Genomic DNA, 23,247 nt, shown 5'->3' with positions numbered 1-23,247 from the left:
CACCAAAATAAAAATAAAAACTGTGTGATGTGTGGGTTATATACTGATGACAAATTTTAATTGGGATAATTATTCCTCACAACAGACCACAAATGTACACTGGTACATGCTTGGAGATTTGATTGGTTAGCCTAATAGTTTATACATTGACATTGTCACATGTTAATCTGGCCTATCGCAGACTCCAATAGTTAACATTGTTCATTTAACTAAATTCTTAAATTATGAAATCTGTGAAATCTGTGGATTTCTGCACGCGCAGATTCCATCTGGGTTTACTAATCACGAGTAAAAGTCTTAAGTCGAAATCATTTAATCTAATGAAATTAATAACTAATAGAATTCAATTGTAATTTTAAACTGATTTTAACTGTAATCTGGCTTTTCTCACTGTTGATTTTAGCCTATTACCTAACATTTCCTAAATTGTAAAAAATTTTCAAATTAATTCCTAATAAATCTTTTTTGTAATTTAATTCAGTTGAAACATTTGTTTACTCGCAATATATATATATATATAAATAAAGCAATACACACTTTTTTATTACGAACCTGTTAAAAATAACTTTTTTGGGTAATTTACTTTAAAAAAGAAATAGATTACAAATTACTGATTACTACTGGAAAATTGTAATCTAATTACATAACTAATTCCTTCATGTAAAAAGTAATCAGATTACTAATTACTTTACTTTGAAGTTACTTTTAAAACATAAAATATACCTATAAAAATACAAAATATACTGCAGCTCTTTCAGTAATTTATTATTCACTGAATAACATTACAATGAGTTGATCACAGCAGCTTGACATATTTAAAAGACTTAAAGAGTTTGCCTAAAACACAAAAGAAGACATTTAGAAAAAAACTGGATACCTGTAACCATGAACATCCATAGTATGAAAAAGCACTACAGTGTTTGGGTGTTCTGTGTTTGTCTGAGGTAATCAGTCAACCTAAATGTGTGTATTCCAAAGTATAAAGCTGATCGGTCAGTTCTTGTCACGTGACTTGCGGTTTTCAACTGAGTGCGCCAAAAGCAGCTATTCAAAAGCAGCTATTTTAGCTCGTGTTCTCCAGTTATTTAAAAGCGCATGCTTTTTAACTGATGTTGCAGCAGAAAATGTAATTTCAAAGAAGTATTTTTTTCTTCCAAAAACTATATTTGTAACGCAAGTAGCGCAATTACATTGACTTTAGTAACTGTAATCAAATTACACAAATTTAAAAGGTAACTCCTTACATTACTGCGTTCCCCAAAAATGTAATTAGAATACAGTAATGCGTTACTGTGGAATGCATTACACCCAGCCCTGGTCATGAGCCTAATAACCATCAGTGAGAAACACATCAGTCTGATTTATGAACAAATTTGGGTTCACAAACGGTATCTACCAATTATTTGAAGAAAAAAACAAAACAAAAAGAATCGTTCTTTCACAAATCAGGACTTCTGTCTCAGACATTATCATGAACTATAAAATGAATGACAACATTCTTTACACAAATCTATATTGATTTACTTGTAATAAAGTGCATGTTCTGTAGACTCATTCTGTCATTTTGGACCCCATTCACTTACATTACATCTAAAAAATACAGTTGAAGTCAAAAAGATTAGCCCTCATGTGATTTTTTTTTTTTTCTTTTTCATATATTTCCCAAATTATGTTTAACAGATCAATATTATTAGCCCCCTTAAAGCAATATTTTTTTTCCTATGGTCTACAGAACAAACCATTGTTATACAATAATTTGCCTAATTACCCTAACTTGCCTAATTAATCTAGTTGAACCTTTAAATGTCACTTTAAGCTGAATACTAGTATCTTGAAAAATATCTAGTAAAATATTATGTACTGTCATCATGGCAAAGTTAGAGAAATCAGTTATTAGAAATGAGTTATTAAAACTATTATGTTCAGAAATGTGTTGCAAAAGCACTTTCTGTTAAACAGAGATGATTAAATATTAATAAAAAGTAAAAGTATATAAAAGTATATAAAAATAATCGGGGCTAATAATTCTGACTTCAACTGTATGTAAATAAACTTTAAATAAAATTGTATTGTACATTGTATTTATGTAGCCTGTTTTTCTGCCAGCCAGTACAGTAGACATTCAGCAGGTCAAGGCCCCTCAGCTGATCTATTCTTCCTCATGCCACTTCCAGATAACAGAGCATTTGAATTTGAATAGGCCAGAATTGGACAACAAGCGTGCATACTGCTGTTTCCTGTAGTCAAGCAGAGGCGAGGCGAGGTGAGCGGCGTGTGTCAGTAGGCAAAGCACATGGAAAGCAGCGAGAGAGCGAGCAGGAACTGTCCTGTCTTGCTCTCCCACACATCGCGCCGCACGCTCCATGCGGTGCGCAGGCAGAGACTTGAAAAAACGCCCTCTTTTCGCTTCCTTCTCTTTGTCAATGCAAATCGCGCACCGTCCAAAAGCTGCACCGCTGCAACGGAGCACGCTTCCTGTTCGACAAGGTGCAGCGAAAGCTTCTGCAGAGGTGGAAGGATGTGTGTGGAGATGACGCCGGGCTTGTGGCTTTTGTGCCCACCCGTTTGCCACATGCAAGTATTGCGTGCGGGCGCTCAGCTGTCTCGATAAGGTCAGACGGCGATGGTTGTTTCTGGCATGGCATTGCAACACAGTAAGAGACCCATTAGATTTGAGCCAGGTTCAAGTGATGCGTATCTCCCTGTATCTCTCAGGCTCCCTCTGTGAACCGCTATCTCACTCCGGATGTGTGTCAAAGCTGGACAAAGAAGCACTTTTGTGATGCCTCTTTACATTAATCTGTCTATCTAAAGATGACCAGCAGAATGCGTCACTGATGTTAATAAAAACTGTGTAATAACTAGGTACAATACCTTAACCTAGCCTTGAACATTACTTTAACCCTTTAATTGCACCACCAAGAAAAAAAAAAGTTTGGATTGCATTTCTTAACTCCTACTGTCATTATTTAAAACACTCAATGCATTTTTTTTAACGCATCCCTTGTTCTAAAATATCAACCTCTACCAAATGGTTGATATGTCGGTTTATGGTAAATTAATGCATATATACTATGAAAAATCAGAAAATATGAAGTGTAAGACCAATTTATTTAAAAACAGTCAAATTAAAACAATTTTGAACAGTAAATCATCTTTATTTTTTGAATTGTCAAAATATTTCAGATTCTCATTTAACACGCTTTGTTTTTTAAAATTTTATTTACAATAAAACCAAAATCAAGTGTAGTAGTGCAACAATTATGTGTAAACCATTATTTAAAACAGTTATTGTTTAAATTACTTTAACAGTCATTATTTAAAACAGTCAAAACATGGTCAACCATTTAGTAGAGCAGGCAGTTAAAGGGTTAAGAGGATAGTTCACTCAAAATTAAAAATTTACTCACCATTTACTCAGTAGTTCTACACTTTTATGAATTTATTTCTTCTGTTGAACGCACACATACAAAAAAGATATTCTGAAGCACTGTTGGGTTTAATTATTTACAAAGTAACTAGTTATTGTAATTCTGCTGACAAAATAAAGGGGTTACTTTTGATTTTTAGGTTGTCTTAAGTATTGTATATAAATTCATAGAAGTGGGGTAACTATATATTTTTTGTTCAACAAAAATATTTTGTAGAATAATTCTATTTTTGAACTAAAGATCATACATTTGTCCTAAAACTGCCATGAAAATTTGCCATAAAACATTGAATGGAGTAAGAATGCAATGATATTTGGGAAAAATAAAATATACTAAGTTCTTTGAAATGTTTCGTGTTTTAAAACATATAAGGATTAACTTTATGTAATTTTTAAAAAATGTAATCTAAATGAATAAATTAAAGGAGTTAATAATTTATATCATCAATGCAATGTAGTATTGAGCCAAGTGATTAAATTACTTGAGTAATTACATTACTTTGCAGACATAATAATAATAATAATAATAATAATAATAATAATAATAATAATAATAATAATAATAATAATAATAATTCCATACATTTATATAGCGCTTTTCTGGGAATCCAAAGCACTTTACACATTTTTGGGGGGAATCTCCTCATCTACCACCAGTGTTCAGAATCCACCTGCATGACACGACGGCAGCCATATTGCGCCAGACCGCACACCACACATATGATATGGGGATGGTTAGGAGGCCATGAGGGACAGAGGCCAGTGGGCAAATTTGGCCAGGATGCTGGGATTAAACCCCTACTCTTTTCAAAGGACATCCTGGGATTTTTAACAGCCACAGAGTCAGGCCCTCGCTTTAACTTATCCAAAAGATGATCAATGATCAGAGTCCCCATAGAGTTCCCATCAATATACTGGGGCGTTAGGACCCACACAGACCCCAGGTCTCACTTTCCCATGTGGTCTCCCATCCAGGTGCTGACCAGGTGCAGCCCTGCTTAGCTTCAGTGGGCAACCATTTGAGAGTTGCAGAGAGCTAGCTATCGGTGAGTAAATGGTGAGGAAATGTTCATTGTTGGGTGAAATTAATTAGAAAAGTGATTAAATATATTTTTAAATTATGTAATTAGTAATTAATTACTTTTTGAAGTAACTCACCAAATATGAAGCCGCCAGCCATTGACTTTAATGTAGAAACAAAAAAATTATAGTAGTCAATGTCTGATGCTTACCAATATTCCTCTGTATATTTTTCTATATGTTTAACAAAAGTATTTAGGAAAGTTGAGTTTTCCACTTGAGTGTGAGTAAATGGTGAGGAAATGTTTATTTTGGGGTGAACTGTCCCTTTATTTAATTACCTTATTTAACACAATAGTTTCCTAGGTAAGTACATATTCAGTTCAATCAAGTGCAAGTCCTGAAAATCTACATCATTAGATTACTAACATCATTCCATTACTAAATCCCGGTATGCAGATGATTAAAATAGCACCAGATGGCCTTGAAATCAAAGACTGTTGTCATTTAAAATTTCCGGTAATTGCTTTATACTCACACAATCTGTTTTAATCACTTGCAGGTTTTTGGTTCACTTTATGTACCTGGATATCTGTTCCTACATTTTGTTAGCTATTGTCCTGATTTTTTACATTTTTTTGGTGGCAATTATTTCTGATGCAGGAATATGTTTGTCTCATATTTACTGTGTCGAGTTGCTCATCAAAATGACTTTCTGGCAGTGGTTTGTCAGAACATAGGAAAGCCTGATTGGGGGTTATTCAAGGAGAGCTGTGTTTTTACTCTCTCTTTTCCTGTGGCGCTGCTAGAACAGGTGGTGAGATGAGCTCAGTAGCATTGGTTGGCAGAGGCTGTTGGTTGAGTTGGTGAGGTGGCAGCTGCGTTGAGCACTGAGCAAAAAGTAGCGCTTCCCCCTCCCTCCTTCCCTCCCCGCACACCCACGTGCCACCAGCCGAAAAAAAGCTGCTCTCGCCCCACTCTCGCTCACGAGATAAGGGTGTAGTGAGGGGGCGATTGGGGAGAGTTGTGTTGCAATCAGTGCAATGAAGAGATTTTAGTGTAGGTCAGTGAAATCTTAGTTAACAATAATCATATTTCTAAAAAATGTTTATGGTTACAACGGTTAAATAATTATGAAATTATTAATAACAGGTATAAATCAGGAATACTCCACAAAATTTTGATTTTCTTACCTCTCCTGAAATGTAAACAATCACTGTAAAAAAATATCCGATAATCAACAGTTTACGTATTTTCTGATTTGCTGGTATTTTCTGTTTATTTATGAATTGTGGGACCTTGATCGCTGTTCTGTCAACCTTTGATGTTGAACACTGAATTGTGCAATTTAACAGAGAGAATTTTCTTAATATTTTAGTAGTTTGAAATAATATATTGTATAAGAAGTAATATACTATATATAGAATTAAGTCTGTAAAATAACAGAAAAAACTGTATATTACCAGTTTTTGTACTGTAATTTACAACACCAACCTTATCAGTGTTTTAGTTGCTGAAAAATATAGATAAAGTTACGACGCACCATCTTGATTAATATTCAATAATCGCCCAGCCCTAGACAAACGCATCACATTGTAACGATAATGGAGTTAATATATTTAAGACCCAATGCGTTACAGTATTAGTTACTGTCATAGTAATGCCATTACAGTAACGCATTACTAGTAATGTGTTATTGCTCAACACTTCTTAAAACTAATAAAAATCTCAATAAAGTATCGATTTTAAACTTTTCAACATCAAATGTTGATCCTGTATAAACTTGCATCCTGGATAAACTTGGAGGAGATGTTATTAGTAGTTTACAGAAAATTCAAAAATAACATTTTAATCAAATAAATCGGAAATTTTTTTATAACATTGATTTTTTTTTATGCTGACATTGAACAGTGGGAATTTTATTAATATTTTAGTAGTTTGAAACAATATATTGTATAAGAAATAATATACTATTTATTGGATTAAGTTTGTGAAATAACAGAAAAAGCTGTATATTACTGGCAGTATATTACCAGGTTTTTGTACAGTAATTTACAACACCAACCTTTTTATAACTTAAAACTAATAAAAATCTCAATAAAGTATCTTTTTCAATCTTTTCAACATTAAATGTTGATCCTATAATGCAATAAAGGTCCTATAATGCAATTCTAAAGCATAAATAAATGGATAAAACCTATGAATCACAAAATATGGGAAGTTAAAGAATAATAACTGGGTTTTAATTTACGGATATTTTTAGTATTGTCTGAAAACAAGGCACCTTTTTGTTATTTTACGCTAAATAATTTGTTTTATTATAAACTTGAAAGAATAGTTATATGGAGTTTACAGAAAATTCAAAATGACATTTTCATCAAACACATAAATCGGAAATTTTATTTATAATATATTATTTAAGGTTTGAAAACATGGAATGTTTATACTGACATATTGTCATTTTCTGCAAATAAATAAATAAAGCTTTTTTGTTTCTAGTTATCATTCGGAATTTGTGTTTTTGTTTATGCATGCTGAGCATTTATTCAGCAAAAAAAAGAACACTGGTCAGTACATACACATTTTAGCGACTTTATAAAAATGTCATAAAATTATTGATTTCATATACAGGATTCCTCATCTTTTATCTCCAACAGCATTCTCATATTTCTGAAGGTGACCTACTTATAAGTAGACATGGAGTATTTTCCCCATTGTGTGGTATGAAACAGGTAATCCCTACTGTATGTCATCTGTCATCCAACACTCCTGCATATGGAGGATTTGGCCGGTGATGAGGGGTCTAGAGGGGGTAGGCCGCACGATGAGTGCCCTGCTGGGAATGGAACACCTCCGACACTGGCCTGTTGGCTCATCTTCCCAGGTCATTAATCCAACATTCTGTCATTAGCTGCCCCACGCTGTTCCCCAGCAGCTGTCCTTCACACTTGATCGCAGTACATTGAAGTGCTTATTAAACAGAGCACAGGGCTGGACGGCGGGCTTCTGTTGACACAAATGAGCGCTGGGTGACACTGGGCCTCCCCGCAATCAGGAAGGGTGCTTGCCATTCATTAGCGGTGCTCTCTCCAGCTTAAGATGCAAACAAGTGGTGCTTTAAGATGTTTGTTTTTGGGTCAGGAGACTAACAACAGCACACATGGGGATTAGGAAGCCCTTGCTTCGTTTAAGCAAACATGATCTAATAAGTTCTGCACCATCAAACTGAAATTATTGCCATTAGTCAATAGCTGTGTGTGAGTGGGCAGTTAGCAGAAGTGAGGTCATGCAAGATCATGTCTCTGACCCTTTGCTAAACCAGGGTCAAGACCTTTTTGTTAACTGTCGTTCTGTCAGAAAAGGTTTGTCAACTGTGTCATAGAAAAGAACATGGGATTTACAAGAATACGTAGAGCACTGTAAAATCTTTTTTTACTTATTCATTTCTACCGTTCTTATATACTCACTACCGGGCATAAGTTTGGGGTCAGTAGGATTTTTAAATGTTCTAAAATCAAAAATACAGTAAAAGTTGTAGAATTGTGATTATTGCAGTATAAAATAGCTTCAATACTCCAGTCTTCAGTCACAGGATACTTCAGAAATCACTCTAATATTAATTATTATTGTTAATAATATTCATATTAATATTAATAAAAACAATAATGACTGGAGTAATAATTTCAGTTGAAACTACATACAATAATAAGTAAATAAGTAATAAATAAATATTTAATAAATAAATATTTAACAATTTAATTTTTTTTTTTACATTTAATAAATGCTGCATAACATGCACGCACACACGCACGCACGCACGCACACGCACACACACTTGAAGTCAGAATTATTAGCCCCATTTATTTTTTCCACAATTTTTTTTGTTTAACGGAGAGATTTTTTTTAACACATTTCTAAACATAATAGTTTTAATAACTCATTTCTAATAACTGATTTATTTTATCTTTGTCATGATGACAGTAAATAATATTTTACTTGATATTTTTCAAGACACTTCTATACAGCTTAAAGTGACATTTAAAGGCTTAACTAAATTAATTAGGTTAACTAGCTTGAATTTTGGCCCTTCATAAGAAAAAGTAGATTTATACACAGGGTGCGTTCGGTCATCAACTGCCATTGGATTAATGACTTAGTATTTTTCTTTGCAATACTCCTGCTATGCAAGTCAGCGGCTACAGTAACTGTCTGGTTATCAACATTCATAAAATATCTTCATTTGTGTTCAGTCGCAGAAATTCAAATTGACATGTAACAAATTTAATGTGATTAAATGGCAAGTAAATTTTAATATTGGAGCAAACTGTTCTTTTATTTTATTAGTAAAGGAACTGATAATGAAAGCTAAATGGAAATAATTAAATGAGATCTGATTCATGAGAGGAGTCAGATCTGAAATTGCTAGATTCTTAATGATTCCCATCACTTTTTTACACCCTTTTCATTTTTAGCATACGGTATTAAATATGAGCCATCCTGCTATCCAGACATTAGTAATGAGGATTGGAAAAAACACACAAAAAAAAAAAAACACATTGGTTGGCCATTATAGGACATCTGTAATCCGTCAATGGATTTAATTACGTTAATTAAGTTTCATGAAGTGTGAGAGAGTAAAGAACTTGAACATCTCTGGATGTGCATTACACACGTGGTTCTGATCATTTTCCATTTGTGATGAAGGACAAGATTTTAATCGGCTTCTAAAGTAATAATCAATTTTTTGCCCTCCTCGTAGCCTTTGACTTGTTTGCATGCAGGATTGCCAACATTTCATTTACTTAATTTCTTGCCCTAATGAATGATTTTGCCTTGACACATCCAGAATGACTATTATATAACGCTGTTCTTCATTTCTAAATGAGAAAACTCTGCTTTTGGATCGCCCAATAGACTAGCATGCAATGTTTTTATTAAAACTGCCATCTTCACATAGTCTGATGATGAATGGCCTGCTAAATCTTTCCCTTGCTCCAATTTACTGCAGGGATTAATAGAAGCCAAAGTTTAATTACGGCATGCGAGCGGAGACACATATTAAAGCTCTTTGTTCTCCTCTACATGAAAGGTGATTACAGGTGTGCTACAGCTCGATGTATCGCTGCCTTGGAAATACACCTAAGTCACTTTTACTAAGGCCCAATCCCAATTCTACCCCTTATCCCTTCCCCTTACCCCTACCCCTTGTTTTGCGTGTTCCCGTGAAGTGGTAGTGGTGTCCTAATTCTCTTTAGCTTAAAGGCGTAGGGCTAAAGGGAAGGGTTGAATACCCCTTCGAACAAAGATTTTTCAGGACCACACTCGAAACCAAGGGGTAAGAAAATTTCCCAGAATAACCCAGCCACAACGACAGGATTGCTGTAGCCGGAAGTAAGGAAATCCATAAATTAGTATTTTTTGTCATTACGAATTTTTACAACAAACAAGCACATGTTTTATTATATCCATAACCGCGTTTGTTTTCTCGTCATGCTTTAAAAAAAAAACCTAAAATAAAAACTCTATAATCTATAATCCGTAATCATAACTTCTGTATAGCAGTACCGCAACATTTAGTCACTCGATGACACTGGAATACCCTGTCAGAAAAGTCTAGTGGCTGGGAATGACCTTTTTACAGTGTCTGCTATGCTAATGCCGTTTTTATATGTTTACATAGATGAATATGGCCACTGTGTAGATGAACAGTACAGTTACGATCTTATTGCCACATTATATCATTATGATAACATAATATATGCCTTCAGTGATTTCCTGAAGATAAATGCCAAAAAAATAATACAACTGGAATAACTACAGCAGTCGGGATTGTTGACTCTTATATGAAGCAAGAGATCGCGATGACATATGACGTGTGCAGGTGCTGTAGTGCTGTCCCAATTCTAAGTGGTAAAATTTAAAGCCCTTCCCCTTCACCCTCGGGTTTAAGGGCCAAGGGGAAGGGGTAGGGGTACAAAAATAGAATTGGGATTGGACCATTATCAATGATCAATTCTTTCATGTAATATTTTACTGCACTGCCTTAAATATGTCATATGCATGGTGTGGCATAGCAAAAATGAAGAAAAGCAACACTTAATAATATAGAAATAGCATGATTTATGATAAACTTATTTTTATTGTTTGAACACTTATTTACATATAGTGCTAATTATTTATATGAAATTATGAATAATATTTATTTTTGTCTGACTTGTTGAACATTACAAAGGACAACAAAACATCATTTTTTAGAAGTTCTAAAAAAGTTAAATATGTTGTAGCAAACCAGCTCAAGGGGGAAATATTAATAATAAATCAAAATTAGTTATAATTAAAATATTTACACTGTAAAAAATATGATCAGTTATGATGACAACATATGTTTAGTTCTTTTTAAACTAAGTTAAATGTGTTCTAACCTAATTTTATTTTATTTTTTTTACAGTGTAGAGAAGCTATACACTTTTACTTGATGTCTTTGGGTTAAGTGTTACTCTGAGACAAAACTTGCATTGTGAACTACATGGGCTTTATAGGGTGCATGATCTTAAATGAGGTCCTTCTACTTATTCAAGTTTTTAGTGGAATCGCTGATTTAAAACTAGCATATACATTCAAAAAAATGATTCTTGCTTCTTGTTCAAATAACTAAAATAAGCTGAACAACACAATTTTTTAGATTTTTTGGAGGGACAACTGTATTATGTTCAATCCACTTAATCGTTACACTGTAAAAACTGCAGGGTTCCACACAATTCATTCATGTTGTCCCAACACAAATCAATTAAGTTAACTTAACACGTTGAACAATTTTTTGTGGATTGAACATAAAAAATTAAGTTGTCCCAATGAAATCTTAAGAATTGTGTTGTTTCAGCTCATTTTAATTAAGTAGTTTGAACAAGTAAAAAAATTAAAATTTGAGTGTAATATTTAATCGATTTGTGTTAAGACAACATGAATATATTGTGTGGAACCCTGCATTTTTTTCCTACAGTGTAGAGTCACAGCAGAGGACATGGTTTTCAGTGACAAAATGCATAATGTTCCTATTCTTTAAGAAATAATTGGATGAAAAGAAAAAAGATTGCCATTTAGTAAAATAGCCACTTGACCTGAGGCATTTATTAATGCTTTTACAAGTTTTTTTTATTTAATTTCAACGAATTGAACTTTTCTTGAGACATTAGCACCATAGCAATGTAAAATTGTTCAAAATGTAAAATATGCAGTAACAGCAGTTTTTATAACAAGAGGTTCATGTAGCACAACAAAAAGTTGAACAATTTACTGCCAGTGTTGCCAGATTTGAAGGTTTCCCGCTCAATTTGGCGGTTTTAAATTTGATTTAAAATGGCATTGGCGGTTAAAAATTGGCATTGATGGGCTGACAGAATTTGGGCGGTTTTGAAGCATAAATTTCATATGCTACTTATTTAACGAAACATAACTGTGTGCTCCGACTCCATTCAGTTATTAGTGACCAGTGTGTAGCGCAAACTGCATGGGCCCACCTGCAAGAGGAGGTGAAGGAAAGTTGTATCAAAATCTGAGTGCCCGGACAAATCTGACTCTCTTTCACGCATCGCCTACAGTTAGACTAACAGCGGTTTATTATGACACTTCTATCGATAATTTAATGTTCAAAAGAATTTAAAACGCCAAATGGGATGAATTTATACCCCATTTCGAAAGTAAAAAATTACTCTAATAGGTAATCTACACAACATTAAGTTCAGTGTGCGGATGAGAGGAGGCAGTGTTTTGACGGGATCCAGTTATGCTGTGGGTCTGTGACTGCTGGTATTGGTTGCTGTATGGTTAAAAATTATGACAGTTAAAGTAACTAGGTTAATTTGGATTTAAATGAATTAAAATATTAATCTAATATTTTGGGCAATTTTCTGCGTTCGGGTGGGTTTTGGACAGCTTTTGGGCTGGAAAAAGTCCACTATATCTGGCAACAGTTTATTGCATTTTAAATGATGGCAATGCTAATTATGATATTTTTTTGTCACGTGACGGCGTGACCTTAAAAATGCAACGTCATGTCAACAACCCATTTGTCAGATTTAATTTAGCTTATATAAATGTCAGCTCTTCATATCTTGCATCCTTCTTGTTTCCCCTGCTGTTATTTCATTGGTAAACAGCTTTATTAAAGACCCGGTGAGGTTCGTTTAAAGTTCTGACTAAGGAAACTCTTACTATATTTCACACCGCTAAGGCAGGGAGTTACAGACATTATGAATCAAAGCAAGCAAAGTGCTGACAAAAACCCATAGCATATTACTCACCTGATGTCTCTGTCACACAATTGCATTTTCCACCATAACAGTCCCTCCAGACAAGCTGGAAACAGAGGTTGGAATCAACAGCGTCACTGGATTTGGTTTTTCTAATGCTCCTCACAAATTAGCTTGATATTTGTCTCTAGCAAGACAAAAACGTTTTATTATTTTTCATGTGTGCACCCTAAGGGGACATACAGTATGTTTAGTTTTGCCAATTCATATACACAAAAACAGTGGGCTCTGAAAATGCAAACTTAAAACAGGTTTTAAAGTGAAAGTTTCCAAAACAATACCATTATTTTGTAAAATACAAAAACGTGATTTTGTGAAAACAGTGATGTCATGCACATGTGTATTACATGTTCAGTCTGTAGAGGCATGCATTAGTTCTGGGAAGCCAAAATAACAATGGTGGACTTGAGGGCACCATTAAATAGTGCCCTAAAAAATAAATACATTTTAAGCCCTACTTACACTAATATGTTTTAGTTTTAAAACAGCGTTTTAAAGTGTTTTAAAAACCAGCATTACAATATTAACTTCATATAAATGCCACAGGTTTGATTGCTTCACTTAGGTTCATTTTGTTTATTCATTTATTTACAATTTTTTTGTTCAGTGAGATAATTCTAGCCTGTGTTGGGCTGAACAAGTACACTGAAGTCAGGTTAAATATGAGGTGGATATGTGATGTAATGATCCTCACTGAGAGAGGATCTGTATCTGGATTTGCTAAATCGTTAATCTGAGGTAATTAGTCTACCTTTGTTACTGTGTAATAGGGTACAGTATATGCAGAGCTAGTGTTTCTTCCCATACTGATATACTTCCGGTGAATGAATAATGTGACTTTTTTTCCATTTTATACAGTTTATTTTACAGCATGTTGTAATAATTAAAATATAATCAGTTAAATAGACTTTGGCATTCATTTAGTTGCTCAAGCGTAAAACGTGATGAATTGTAATTTAATGCAGTGCTTCTTATACAATCTGAGACCCACTTTATATCGGATATCACTCAGCTGCTGGAGATTGCTGATTTTTAAAGAAAACAGACCTTAAACGCGCCAATTTTGTAATGGCATACAGTTCACCGGAGGCACTTGACCGAGGTTACTGACAAATTAAAAGTCCTTCCGCATACACTCTATTATATTCAAAGCTGCCTGGTTGGTTCCTGCCACATGACTCGTGGTTCACTCTGAAATTTTCAATTTTTTCAACTGACTGCGCATGAAAAATATGAGTGAGACTTACCGCATGTGCATCCCTTCCTATTTGTGCATGCCATCTCCATTTGAAATAACAAAACTGAGCGCGCAAAAGATGCTATATGTCTTTGTGAAAGACTTTTGTTGACTCGCAAAATCAGACTCGCACATTGCAAGGCCCTGTTTGTGGTTGAATTTAAATTAAATAAATACTTCACGTGGGCCAATCAAAGAAGTGCAGCGGGCTGCATGTGCAGGGTATATGTAGGAATCCTAAAGGTAATTTCAGTACCTTTTTAAGACTTTTAAAATACCTTCTCAGAATATTAAGACCTCATCGCCACCTCAAGTTCTAATCAGTATAAAAACTTTAACCTAATAAACAGTTATTACAGTTAAATAAATGAATGGAGCACAACCACACAACAGAACTCAGATAAGCTCAGGAAAAACAAAGCTTAAAAGAATAAATTGTTTTCAGCGACAGGCCACTGTTTACATTCGTCTTTCTCCAACCAGGAGTGTCGGATGCGCCCGGCCTGAACCAATCCTGTGGATTGAGGAAAATAAATATATTTATCCTAAATTTTTTGACTCCAAAAAAAAGTTTTTTTTGGAGTCAAACACTTGAGCAAAATTTAAGACCTTGTAAAAACGTGATTAAGACTTTTTAGTACCTTTTACTGGCCTAAATTTTCTCAATTTAATTATCAACTTTTAATACTTTTAAAGACCCCACGGCCACCGTGATGTGGCCTAGGGGCCATAAAATACCCAGGTCTGGCCTATGTCTTCTGCCTCTGGTCAGGGTATGCGTTACCAAGGGAAATACAATGCTTGCATGTTGCTGACTCTAATAAAAATATTGGCCATAGTATACATGCAAAATTGTCGGAACGTTACTGTCTGTGAATGACAAGAGAGCTCTAGGATTTTATCTAAAATATCTTAACTGTGTTCCAAATATGAGCAAAGGTCTCGAAATTGAAATGACATGAAGGTGAACAATTAAAACCAGATTTTTTGGGTGGACTAACACTATTTAATTGCTCCGATGTGATTGGTAGATTAGATATTTGTGTTAACATGCACCTAATAAAGTGATTTATAGGTGTTACTTATTTAAAGTAAAATCCGCATCCCCAATGAATAAAATAATTTTGGTCTCTGTCAATGTTTAAGACACGATTAACTCTTTACCTTGTACTCTAACATTTTTTAAATCAATTTCTTTAGTTAAATTGTGTTTCTGACAACACTCAGCAAATTTGACATTTTGTTGTTTTATAAATAACCTACACCTTAGACAGTTATGACTTATGGGTGACCAAACATTGCAGAAAACCCTTTCATTCATTTTCCTTCAGCTTAGTCTCAGGGGTCGCCACAGCGCGAACACAGGGAGAACATACAACGACACACAGAAATGCCAACTGACCCAGCCAGAACTCAAATCAGCGACCTTCTTGCTGTGAGGCGACAGTGCTAACCATTAAGCTACCATGCCAATTTGCAGAAAACTTAAGTAGCAAAAGTTTTCTACTGCCAGGCATATGTTTCTGAGGCATTGCAATGTACTGGCGGCTACTGATGCGCACAACTTTGAGTCTTTGCATTTGATTTGTGTTAAGCAGCTCTTCATCACAGGGATACAGAGGAAAGGGCTGCCGCTCCTCCTTCTTTGAGCCGGAATCCCTTGATCAGCACACTGAGAGGCTTTACAGCAGCCCGTGCCGCCAAACGCAGTGTCACGGGGTATATGAAGATTGCAGCCGCTTGCCGTATCTGCACGCGCGCCGCTTCAAACACTCGAGCTGTCTGCCTCGGCGCATTGATCCCAGTCTCTCTTAAAGAAGAAATAAAAACACTGACAATATTAGCAAAGAGATGAGCCCTTGACTTGACGCGTGTCGAAACATGCCCTGCTTTAAGAGCCCACCGAGCAGGCTGCTGAGTCTTTTGAGTAAGACAGAGGAGGGGGGTAACTACACTTCACCACATGCTTTTTTTAAATGCTGAATGACTGTGCAGTGGAAGAAACGGTGGCATTTTGTTTGCTTGAGTGGTATGATCAACCAGCTTGTCTGGGCCACCGTGTGACAGGAAGAACTGCAAATAGAGACATTCTTACACTGACAGCCAAAGAAAAAAAAAGAAGAAACAATGCCTTAACAGAGATATGAAATGTGTGAGGAGATAAAATAAGACCTGTGCCTAGGATTTCACCATTATTCGAGTGTGTTACTTTGTTGGTAATCCATCTGGTCTTCTTCACAACCGACCCCATTAGCATGGTTTGTTTTAAAAACCAGGCAGCTTTACGCCAGCCTAGACTCGTATTTATGCCAGACTTTTGACTATGACAAAGTCTGGTCTTCATTGCAGCTAATTCTGGCCAAGAACTGCCAACTTACAGTAGATTGGAAGAAATCGTTGGACCAGCTACGTTTTTCCGATGTTTTTAAGTGTTACCAAACAATTGAGATCAGTATGACTTTTTTTAGAAAGAAAATGAATACTTTTATTGTAATAAAATCATTCAAACGAGGCAGTAATGACAATAAATTACTATTTTACTTATTTAAAAAACTAGAATACAGTTATTCTGAATGTATTTCAATACAGTGTGTGACACTTTAAAAAGAGTTTACCGCCCCGACTTGTACTGCTGCCGCACTAATGCCGAGTTCAGACTGCATGATTTTCAAAGTAGTCTTGTCACAGATGTTTTCACATTGCATGACTATCTGGGGCAGCATTCTGTCGGTGCAGTATTTACACTGCAGATGGATCGGCGACAAGGAGGTTTCACACTGCATGACTTCACAATAGAAAGAATCACCGACAATTTTGTCTCAGTGTGCAAACTATACTACGTCTCTCACATCCAACACATTTGAAAAGTGACATGAAAACTATCGTCGAGTCAAAATCGGGGCTCAAATCATGCAGTCTAAACTCGGCATAAAGGTGTAAGAAAGTGTTTTTAAGTATAACCGCAGTTTGCGACTATGCCGCCAGGGGCCACAAAGGCATGGGATGCGAACGGACAGAAATATACAGTAGCTGTAAGTACTCTGCTACTTGTAAATGACGATGAAACAATGAAACAAAGCATTATAATTGTTAACAAGCTTTATTATCATTGTAAACTTAAGTGAAATGCAAATTCATTTTGGAACGTAAAATTAAAGAAATAAAAGACAACTAAAATGAAAGTACAAACATACATGCAAATAAGTAGGCCTAAATAAAAAAATAAATAGAGCAATCTTTTAGCCTAAATATAGAGAGAGGTACAGCGTTTGTTAGTTTAAAGTGATAGGACTATAAGACAATAAATAAGCTTTTTCATTTATGTTTTCATTTACATTTTTGTTGTTGATTATATTTTACTATCTCATTTTACGTATATAACTTCAATTTAATTTTATATTTCTCTTAGTCAGTGGCCAGGCTATGAATGAATTGTTAAAGGGATAGATCACACAAAAATAAAAAGATCTCATCATTTACTCTCAATCATGTGGTTTTAAACCATTACTTCTTCTCTTAAACCGGAATCAGTCATCTGCACATCAATAACTGTCTGGTTTAGCTAAGCTACCAAATCTGACCTCCGAATAGTTCGGACTTCTGAGCGAATCACTGGTACAACCCTTTCTACTCTCCAAGAACTGTACTTATCCAGAGCGAGCAGAAGGGCTGCCAAAATCACACCCAGCACACTGCCTCTTTGAACTTTTACCTTGTGGTCAACACTACAGAGCACTGTGCACCAGAACAGCCTGACACAGAAACAGTTACTTCCCTCAGGCAATCCATCACATGAAAACTTTATAATTGTAACTGTGAAACAAACATTTCTACTTTTTATAAACATATACGCTAATTTATGTAACAGGATAACTGACATGCCAGTTTGCACATAACATCTGCACATATAACACTGTATATAGTAATATACCTGTACATACACTTGTCAATTTGTATATTTGCATTCACTACTTCTGTTTTTAAAACATATTTATTATCTTTATTTTGTCCTGTCTCTAATTCTGTTGCACTGTAGAGGCTCTGTCATGAAAACAAATTTCTGGTATGTGGGAACATACGTGGCTATAAAGCTCTTTCTGATTTCTGATTCTAAACACAAAAGAAGATATTTTGAAGAATGCTAGCTGCTAGGACCCACTGACTTCTAAAGTAAGAAAAACAATACTATAAAGTTACTTGGTACCATCAACATTCTACACAAATAACTACTTATGTGATCAAAAGAAAGAAAGAAACTAAAATAGAGCATTTCTGGAGGCTGTCCTTTGTCAAATACTATATATATATATATATATATATATATATATATATATATATATATATATATATATATATATATATATATATATATATATATATTTATAATTCTCTGGAACATAATTCAAATGAAATTGTAAGCAATTTTTGCCGTGTGTTATGTCCTTTGTAAGCCTAAATACAGAAACAGCTTTCTCTGCTATAAAATTAGTGAATGCACGTAACCTGAAGCATTTGTGATCTCACTAACCCCAATGTATTTTTTGTAGTCCCTAAACTTCGTTCGCTGTAGGCTTTGCTAGGCTAACTTTGTAACAAGCTAATGTCTCCCTTTGCATTGAACTTTAAACATATTACATTCAGAGATGTTGTTTATGTTCACACATCTACATTACACATCAACTAAAGTTTAAAATATGATATCATAGTGGACATTTTATACTAATATTATGCTTCAACTGAGACCATCATAGCAAAAGCACAAAGCCTGGTGGCTAAACATCAGTATTTTAGCACTTTTCAAGCTTAAAAAAAATATAGAGAGTTTTTTTTTTCTGGTTGTGAGATAGATGGAAGATTAAACTGTCATTTAGCGCAGCCCCCTGACTCTCTGATCTTGGTTTCCTCTTCAGAAAGGGGTTGCCACCTGCTCAGTGTGATGTCACTGATGTCTGCTTTCCCCTGCTCAACATGTGGTGTGATGCAGGGTGGTTGAGTGAGAGGAGGTGTTGCTGGTGCACATGCACACACCGTACTGGGAGAGCTTAGGAAGTGCGAGCTGCAAAGTGTCAGGTCTCTGGTGCTCCCAGCAGCCCATGCTGAATATACCCCGCTTCCTGCCTGAGCCGACAATCTGCTCTCTGCTGACTGCTTCTGTGTGCGCGCTTGTGCGTACAAGTGCAAACACTGTGAAATTCTGTTCCTTTGAAATGTCAGGTGTGCAGTCTTAATGCAAAACTCTGTTAGTCACAAGACACTGATCGGTTCCCTGAAACAAATTTACCAGGCTTTGTTAGAACAACATAAAAAAGTGACTTTAAATGGCCCCTGAAGTGCCTTAATTTAGGGATGTGCGCAATGATGCTGGAGTATCTATATATCAATCAGCTAATATTCTGGTATTTATCTTATCCAAAGTATCGATTTTTAAAAAAACTATATTCATCACTTATTTAGAACCAAATTTTTATTGTAACGTGTGCAGGATGATCGTCAGCCAGTCAGTCAGCATAGTTTCCCCAAGTGTAGCTCTGATGACTATTTTGATTAATTTGTCAATCAAAGTCACATTCACGTTTAAAATAATAAGCAGTATCAGTATTGTTAACATTTTTACAAAAAGTATCAGTATTGTTCCCCCACCTCCCACTTTTAGTTTTTCTCGTGACCATTAACCATTGCCATTATGGCACTGCTACCTTTGAATTAGCATATGAATTTCAGTGCTTAATTTCGGTGCCACTGGTGCTGCAACAAGGATGTAAGAAGCATCAAGGGGTACATCAAAGGCAAACATAGGTACGCATTGTACCACACCATCTTTAAACATTTAATTATAAACAAGTTTGAGGGATACAGACACCATCGGTGATGTCAGTAGTTTGTTCTTGTTGCTTTAAGGAATGCACGCACGCACTTAGGCAATGCGTTCAGAACAGTGCATCCGGTGAGGGACTCCCTTCAGATTCATGAACGCGTTCATCAAATTTGCTTAAACTTAGCATTCTAAAGTATGACTATATTTTACAAGCAAGGATTCTGTGACACCAACACGAAGCAGATGCTTTACAAAAGTTGCGTGTAAGAAAGGAAACACATCAAACTTATTCCCTGTGCATTTGAGGGCACAGGGAATAAGCTTAAAGGCAGAGAAATGCATTCTTGACAGCTTGCGACATCATCTGGCACTTTCACAGAGTGCATTTACGAGGACACCAATACGTTTAAGACAATACTTTGATTCAGAGTCTACCATGTAAACAGCGATTTTTGATTACCCTAAAGAATCACAGACACCCGCGTCATGAAATGCGGAGATTTTTTTCTTTAAATTTGGCGTGCGTTATCAAATTTCATTAAAAAAACACTCTTCCACCAGTTCTTTCTTCATATTCTCATCCAGTACCTCAGTTTGACACGGGGGCATGAACAATATGTTGCTGAATGAAATTGAAACTGCCGAACTGCAGTTAAAGTCGAAAAAATAAAAATAAAACACCCGAAATTACACATGATACTATGGAGGAAATGTGGTTAGCATGGTGACGCAATGACATTAATCAATCTATGTACTATAACATGAAAACAGGATCATATAAGGAACATTCAAAAAGCAACTCATGTAAAACGCCTTTATCATGTTATTGTCTTATTCAGATTAAGGCAAATAATTAGATTACTGATGTTCATGTAAATGTAGTCACAAGCACAACCCTAGAAAAAAAAAAGTGTTCCTTGATTTTATTGACAGCCTTTCCACAGGTTAGTAGTAAGATAATTTAATGTTAATTGCATAATGCAAATCCTAAATTCATGCTAACAAACACAACTGATCAAAAGAAATATATCAATGCAATTAAATTCAAATATGGAAAATATGAATATACTTCAAACTTTAATTATATTGTTCAATTAAAATGATTAAAATATATATTTTTTGTCAAATAAAATATTTTTCTAGAGTCATCCACCATAATTTTGTGGCTCAAAAGTATCGTTTCAGGCCCCGGTACCATTTTAAAAGTATCGATTTAGCACTGGTATCGAAATAGCCCCAAATGATATCCAACCCTGGTACTGCCCATCCATACCTGAAATGCGCAACTTTGTTTGATGTGTGATGTCAGTTTAACTGAAACATGAACACAGGGCAGGGCATGTAGAATAGCTCCTCCCTTTAAAAACAGCCCAAAGCATTTTGTTTATATCAAAGCTCTGCCACAGTTCACAGTTGTTACGCTCACATGACAGCCACAGCCTACCAGCAATCTACAGACTTTTTAACTGTTCACTTAAAATACATCATTTAGTGTAGAATTCTTATTGGTCTTATACGTTTTATGCAGATTCATGCACATCGTCTGCTCTATGTTACCATGCCTCTGGGCCATTGACTGTATGACATTACCATGAAACCAGACTTGATTCTCCCCAGTGGGACGCGTATTTACAGTGTCTAAATAATTTTCCCCATATATAGTGCATGCAGTATGTACTGTATGTATGTATTAGGGTTGTCATGGTACTGGAATTTGGTACCAATAGATACAGAAGTTTTAAAAACAGCCATTTCCTGTGGACATTTGAGCGATGTTGAGTACGTTTTTAAACAACGCTAATTTGCCATTGTGTTCACGTGCTCAACAGAAATGACTGTGATTGGCCATGAAGGTCATTAGTTCAAAGCTGTTTACTGAGTGTAACCACAGAAACAGGGACACTGGATCATTTTAAAGTCATGTCAATCAGCTGGTTTGTCTATAAGCTGACATTTGAGCAATCCGCTGATGAATCGTGGCTTTAAAATGCTCCAGTGACCTTTTATCTGTGGTTACACTCAGTAAACAGCTCTAAGTTCGGTGAACTGATGACCTTCAGGGCCATTCACAGTCATTTCTGTTGAGGAGGTGAACACAATGGCAAACCAGCTCTGTTTAAGAATGCGCTCAATAGCGCTCAAATTTTGGAAATGGACGTTTCTTAAAATTTCAGTATCAATTGGTACCGAATTCCAGTATCGTGACAACCCTAGTATGTATATATTCACCATGTAGAAAATTGTAATTATATGTAACACAGTTGATTTTGAATGCACTATACTGTATGGTGACTGTGTATGTGTGTCTGCAATGCATTTGCCCACCCCAAGGCTTGCCGTACATAGCCGAGTGTACATGCGCACAGCGAGCTGCAGCATCCTGGCTGCAACCATTTATTTATTTTGGTTACTCTTTACAATACATGGCACATAGCTCATGTTAATGTATTTACTAACATGAACAAACCATGAACAATACATTCATTACAGTATTTATTCATCTTTGTTAATTAATGAAAATACAGTTGTACCTTGTTAGTTCATGTTAACTCAGTGTGCATTAACAAATGCATTACTAAATGATGAAGTATAATTAATAAATACTGTACAGACATAGTTCATTGTTTGTTCATGTTAGTAAATATTTTAACATGAACTGTGTGTCCCATAATGTAAAGTGTTTCCATTATTTCCTTAAATACGCAAGCATTTTTTAAACCATCAGTGTGAAGACTTGGTTGTATTTGAATAATTGACCTATTTTAGCCGCGTTCTGTAGGGGTGGGACACTTTAAATACAAGACCACATTTGATTGGTCAGAAGACCAGATGAGAAGCTGAAGTGAGAATCTGCTAGTGTTGAATGCTTGTATTTTCTATTTGGATGTATATCTTAAAGTAGCACACTAGCTTATATATAACAACATATTGATACTAAAGCATTACGTCCACCTAAAAGGTCTCGGAACCAAAATATCTCAACCTCTGCTCACTTTCTCCCTCCAGTGCGCCTCTGGCCAAAACAAATTGTGTGGCAAAGCAGGAACATTTTAAGTGCGACTCGAGGCACTGTTCCTGGAGGACTGAATCTTGGCAGGGCTGCACCGGTAGCATGGCAGGAGGGGGTTTCACTTTATCTCAATTCTGTCGGTTTCCTCATCCCATCTGTGAGCTTGGCAGCCTTGTTTAACTGACATTGCTAGTCTCCTATCTCACCTTCTAATTTTTGCCCTGCAGCCCATCCAAGAATTGCAAGTGCATCCGTTCTCCCATGCTGCCGGTTTCCATGGTGTTGAGGATCTGTAGCGGGTAAATAGTTGTCTTTATTTTTTAAATGTGATGTCCTCAGGCTGGGGTTTAAAATAATTGTTAAAAAGGGATAGCTTATCCAAGAATGAATTTGTGTTATAGAAGTCCTACTAAAATTAAGCCAATT

At 35.5% G+C, this 23,247-nt stretch overlaps 1 protein-coding gene across 5 annotated transcripts in view; it reads left to right on the top strand.

The window, feature by feature from the left end:
- Positions 1-23,247, top strand: part of hivep2a (HIVEP zinc finger 2a) — a 115,342-nt gene that overhangs the window by 15,808 nt on the left and 76,287 nt on the right. For 2 of the 5 annotated variants that reach the window (XM_056481312.1, XM_056481313.1), the window contains exon 3: positions 23,049-23,120. The exons of the other annotated variants lie outside the window; for them this stretch is intronic. The gene's annotated coding sequence lies outside the window, so the exon portion shown is untranslated. The remainder of the gene's footprint in view (positions 1-23,048; positions 23,121-23,247) is intronic. 5 annotated transcript variants of the gene reach the window in all.

Source organism: Danio aesculapii, chromosome 20 (genome assembly GCF_903798145.1).
Source record: "Danio aesculapii chromosome 20, fDanAes4.1, whole genome shotgun sequence".
Taxonomy (NCBI): Eukaryota; Metazoa; Chordata; class Actinopteri; order Cypriniformes; family Danionidae; genus Danio; species Danio aesculapii.
The sequence above is the reverse complement of the archived record's forward strand: the minus strand, read 5'-3'. Positions and strand labels throughout refer to the sequence as shown.